Source organism: Castor canadensis, chromosome 5, assembly GCF_047511655.1.
Source record: "Castor canadensis chromosome 5, mCasCan1.hap1v2, whole genome shotgun sequence".
Taxonomy (NCBI): domain Eukaryota; kingdom Metazoa; phylum Chordata; class Mammalia; order Rodentia; family Castoridae; genus Castor; species Castor canadensis.
The window spans coordinates 37086210-37092418 of record NC_133390.1 but is presented as its reverse complement, the minus strand read 5'-3'; the positions used below and the strand labels follow the sequence as shown (position 1 = coordinate 37092418).

Below are 6209 nucleotides of genomic sequence, written 5' to 3'. Positions count from 1 at the left end.
TGATTCATTTTTATAAGTTTTATCCCTTGCCAAAATGGACAGGGGTATATTGAAATCCCTAAATATCGTCACAAGTTGCTATATTTCTTCTTTTAATTGTATCACTACTGCTGTATGTATTTTATGACTTTTGTTTGGTACATACTCATTTAGGATTCTAATGACTTTATGATCATTTTTAACATCATATAATGTTCCTCAGCTCTAGTAACTATTGTTTTATCAACTATCTTAATATCTGATTCTACTTTATAGCTTTAATATCACATATTAGCATATATTAAAGTTTAATTTTTATCAGCACTATAAAAACCTTGAAAAAAAATTTAAGCCATATATGTATGTATATCTAGTGGAATTATTGATGTATTAACACTAGGTGTGATATTATTTGTTTTCTAGTTTTTTTTCTTTTGATTCTCATTTCTCAGTTCATGTCTTCCTACAGGATATTTCCTACAGGATGGTTAATTTTTTTAATATTACTTTTTGGTTTATCTAAGTAATTCTTTTTTCACTTTCTCAAGATTAAAACAGTGTGCTATATTGTATAGAAATGAATATTCTCTCTTATAATTATATGCATCTCAACTACAGAAATATTACTCTCAGCCCCCCACATCTTCAAATTAACATTCTCAGGTCATAACAATGACTCTTCCCAAAACAGACCTTCTGGGAAAGTAAGCTGTTTCCTCAGCTAATATTTCCCTCTCTTTGTAACATACACCAGCAATCTATCCAAGAAGTATAAACTGGGTAGCAAAAAGGGGACACATCAGTAAGCCCCTAGTTGTTGATTGCCATAAGATTAGATACAAGGACAAAGAAGTAAATCAACTTAATGGCAAAAAAAATATCCTATGACAGCTTGGCAATAACTTCATTTTATTCAGGGTGAAACTCCGCTGGGTATTGATGACATGGGCCAATGAGTTTTAGAGCAAAACAAGATGAAACATAGTAGGAAAGAAATTAGACTGGGAAAACATCCTACAGTGTCCTATTCCCAGTAGATGGTTACTATGGAGTCACAAAGTTCACAAAACTTGGAGTCTATGCCAAGGAATTTGTACCACAGATCTCAAAGTGTGAAGTGTGATAATAAGGGTAACAGCAGAATAGACCATAATCTCTCAAGTTGTCTCTTTTATAACTTGGTCAAAGGAACATGAGAATTCCCTTTGTACATTTACAGGTCCTGACTCCCTGGTAATGATGTAAAACTTTACTATAGAACACAGTTCCAGTGACTCCTGGACACAGCCTTATAATTAAACCTGTACATAACTCACATCTCCAATTAATGCTTGTAATGTGCTGACCTTACAAAAAGAGCTGACACATTTCCTACCCCAAAATATTTCATCCTGATGGTGGAGGAAGAGCCTCATATCTCACATGGATGAGCACTTTCATGTACATGAATGTCTGCGACAAGTTGGTGTGATCCAAGACCATGAACACTTTACTAACCATGCCAGCACCAGTGGACAGATTTTAAGTGTTTTTTTTTAATGTATACCTTTATAATATTTTATGGTATTTATAGCTGTTTTGCATAGTGTTTTTATTGTAGTATGTACATTCCAGTGCACATATACAAATGAAAATTGTTATATACAAATATTGAAATTTTACCACATCTAGTGAAGTGTGGCAATTTTATTTCCATTTGTTTCTTTGTGTCCATTTCAAATATTGTTTGTATATCACAAAAAATTATAACTTTTGTTTCAATCATCAGCTATAATTTATAAAATTTGTGAAATGTATTGTTTATCTTCTTATATTTTCTCTTTCTTTTCTCTTTGTTTTCTCTTTCCAGGAGTTCAAGATTCCATCCTTTATAATTTCCTGCTATTTAAAAAGCTTCTTTTAGTTAATCTTTAAGTATCTTCTAGTGGTAAATACCTAAATTTTTCTTTTGTTTCATATAATTTTATTTACTCTTTATCCCTGAAGGCCAGTTACAGAATCTGTAGTTCCCTATCCCTTCAGCAGGTGAAAACATGTCACTTTGGTTTGCCTCCATGGTTTCAGATGAGTAATTTATGGTAATCCATATTGAAGCCCTCATAGGTTATGTGTCATTTCTCTAGATTCTTTCAGGTTATTTTATTTTTAATTTTCAAAAGTTATAATGTGTTTTGTCATGGATTTCTCCTGGAGTTGTAGGGAGATTATTCCTCCACATTCTAGCCAAGCTAATGCCACTTTGCAGCAGGCTTCCAATTACTTATTTCATACACTAAAGTTTGTTATTTTTTGCCAGACTGCAGCAAAACAAGTCATCCTTCTCATGTCTAACAGTATTTACAAGACCTTTGAAATTTCCATTAGGGACAAAGAGGAGTAAACATACTTCTCTCTAGGTCTGATGTGTTTCTGTCTCTTCTAGGTGTCAGAGTTCTAAAAATAGTACCTTGGTAGACAGTGGGGAGTAGATGGCTTTAGTGAGTGTAGTTGCACATAAGCCATTCAACGTTCTATTAGTAAATCTTAATAAACACATTTACTTATCAAGTTAGACTAATTTGCCTTATTTTTTTCATTTTAGTATTGTCTTAATTCTGAGGCAGATATTTCTTCCATGCTTGCCTAGGAAATTCACACAGAGGGGTTCACTCAGGTTCTTGGATCTGAGTTTTTGTGTCTTTCACCCAATTTAGGAGGGCTTCAGACACTATTTAATCCCTAATACTCTTTCTTCTTTCCTTTTGATATTCCAAGAACATATATACTAGCTAAATACTAGTTCTTTGGATATTTGCTCACAAATCTCTCTTATTTGGTTTTTTTTTTTTCTTCTCTGTTGTTCAAATAGGGTAAATTTATCATACTGTCTTCAAGTATATAATTCTATATTTTATTCCTTCACTCTTGGACCCATCCAGTGAGTTTTGTTATTATATCTCTCAGTTCTTTCATTTGTTACTTTAAAAATTAATTTTTTGCTTGAAATTTTCTGATTTAAAATGTGATTGAAGAAAATTATTAATTTTTTAAAACATTTTTTACAATGACAAGTGTTTTACCTACATATTGGAATCAGTTGATCATCTTTTCTCATCCAGGTCATGGTTTCCTGAGATATTGATAAGAGATTTTCAGTTTGATTCTACACTTCTTATGTTGGGAAATCTGAGTCCTATAAGAATATTTTGCTTTCCTAGACTTATGGATTTTTAAATTATTTAGTAAGCAAACTGTGACCTAATTTTATAATAGATTAACTTTAATATCACTTGGGATTTTAATTTGGTCTTCTGGATGCATTTTGATATCACTATTGCCTCTGAGATACTGGATGACATTCCCCTGTTCAGGCTTCTGGTGTCTCGAGGGGGTAATGTCCTCTAATCCTCATGGATGTTCTGTTTCTCTGGGTAGTTTTTAGGCCAACCGATATAATGTAGCTTTTTGGTTTGGGTCACTAACTTTTCCTGTCCTGCTAGCTTGTCCAAATAACTTTGAGTAGAATAATCTTGGAAAACATAGATAAGAAGTTTCACAGATTTTGCTACCTTGAATGTTTAGTTTTGTCTTGCTTTTCCAACTTGATATTTCTTGGCAGAACATGAAAGGTTCATGCTTAGTGGAGTAGAATATTATTTCACTGATAATTTGTCCTGCGTTATTCAGCTTTCATACCTGTGATATTGACCCTACTTGGCATCAGGGCTTGTATCATAAGCACACCCCCAAAGCTCCCATGTTGAAGTCTTGCCCCTTAGATGATGGCACTGATTAGGAGGTGAGGCTAATGGAAGTTGGCCAAGGTTAGGTAAACCTTCAAGGATGTGTCATTGAAGATAATATTGAAACCCTGACCTCTTCTTTCTTTTTGCTTCCTAGTCACCATAAGGTGACCAACTTTGTTATGATTCTTTCTTGTTATTTTACTGTTCCTCCCTTTTGGAATGTGAATGTTTACCCAGTATTATTATGTCTTGGAATTATGTAACTTGCTTTTTTCTGTCTACAGGTCCTCATAGTTAAGATTTTAGACTAAAACTTTTCAGCAATACTGGAAGAGTTACGTAGGACTGTGGAAATACTTGGTGTGGACTTAAATGCATTTTGCATTATGTAATGTGATATTTTGGAACCAGTGGTAGAATATTATGCCTTGTATTTTAGATGTCCCCCAAAAGATTATGGATTGAAGGTTTTCCTTCCGGGATATGACATTGTTGGGAGGTAGTGAACCTTTAGGCAGTAATTTCTAACGGAAGGAGGTTTTGAATTGGAGGCATTTACATAAGGGGTATTGAGAACCAATGTTTTTCCTCTCTTTCCTTTCTGGCCACCAACAAGTAAGCTGCTTTTTTCTACTGCAGGTGGCTTTGTCTTACACAGACCCTAAGAAGAAGTCATTGGACCATGTACTACTGTCATGAAACCATCAGCTAAAATATATATAACTTGATTTTCTCAGCTATTTTGTCACAACAACTGATCCTGGCTAACTTCACTTAACATGTCTTCCATTTGTATCCATTTACCTTCAAACCCTATGTCATTATTTCTTGTGGCTGAGTAATACACCATTGTTTATATGTACTACACTTTCATGATCCATTTATCATCTGTAGGGCATCTGGGTTGTTTCTAGAGCTTGGCTATTGTGGATAGTGTTGTGATGAACATTGGTGTATAGATGTCTCTACTATATGCTGTCTTACGTTCCTTTGGGTAGATGCCAGGAGCAGTATCACTGGATCATATGGCAGTTCTATCTCTAATTTTTTAAGAATCTCCATACTGCTTTCCTTAGTGGTTATGCTATATTTGCATGCCCACCAACAGTGTGTAAGGGTTCCTGTTTCACCACATCCTCACCAGCATTTGTTGTTGTGACCCTTGATTATGGCCATTCTTACTGGGATGAGATGAAATCTAAGTGTGGTTTTGATTTGCATCTCTTTTACAGCCAGGAAAATTGAACACTTCTTCATGTATTTACTGGCCATTCGTACCACTTCACTTGTTTAATTAATGTGCTCATTTCTTCATTGGGGTGTTGATTCTTTGGGGGCTGAGTTTTTTGAATTCCCTGAAGATTCTGGATATTAGTCCCTTATCAGCTGAATATATGGCAAAGATTTTCTCCCACTCTATAGGTTTTCCCTTGAGTCTGGTAACTGTTTCCTTTGCTATGTAGAAGTTCTTTAGTATGATGCAGTTCCACTTGTTCATTCTTTCTCCTAGATGCAGAACCTTTTGAGTTCCATTTAGGAAGTTGTATGCTATACCTATCTGTTCCAGTGTGTTTCCTGCTTCTTCCTGGAATTGTTTCAAAGTTTCAGGCCTTTTATTAAAGTCCACAATCCATATATTTCTTCTTTTTTTTCTTGAAACAAGATCTTTCTATATAGCCCAGACTAGACTGGAAATAACTTCTCATGATCTTCTATTTCAGCCTCCTGAGTACTAGGATAACCATGCTATCTAATTACTGATCTTATATGTTTATACATATATATATATATATGTATGTATTTTTCAAATATATATTTAAGAAAAATCTAGGTTCAGAAGAAGGACAAGAGTGTATTCATTTTTATTCTGAATAATAGATATGAATTTTTCCATTGAATGTATTATTTATTACTTTTCTATTGGTTTAAATAAACATGGCATAGAGTTTAAAAGGAAAAAGTTACCAACCAGCTTCTTTTTTCAAAAGAAAATATTGCTTTGGGTTGTGATTCTTGCACTTATGACTATCTACCAAACAGAAATATACATTATGCATAGTTATGTATTTCTCTCTCTCTTTGGATTATACACATGATATCAAAATGTATATGATATTTTAGGTAACTAGTTTTTCTTAAAATTCTTATCCTGATGATTTTCCCATATCAGTTATTGTTGAGCTATCATTGTTTTGAGCAATAACATTACATTTTAGATATACCATATATTCTTTATTCTGTACCTTATACTGGACATTTAGACTTTATAGACTTTGGATATTGCAAACAAAACTGCATTGACTATCCTACCAAGAATAACTGGTGTGGAATTTTACACTAATTTTAAATTTATATTTATCCTGCCATAGTTTTGTGGGTACTGGCAAAAGACATGAAACATCTATATTAAGACAGATGGGGAGGAATGTGGGAAAAAGTGGTAGGGTTTTATCAGTGCACACTATACGCATGTATGAAAATGACAAATTGAATCCCAGTTATATG

The 6209-nt window shown here is 33.7% G+C and overlaps 1 pseudogene; it reads right to left on the bottom strand.

Annotated features, from left to right (window-relative positions):
* Positions 1 to 624: 624 nt before the first annotated feature.
* LOC109701949 (mitochondrial carrier homolog 2 pseudogene) lies at positions 625 to 1479 on the bottom strand (annotated as a pseudogene).
* Positions 1480 to 6209: the final 4730 nt, after the last annotated feature.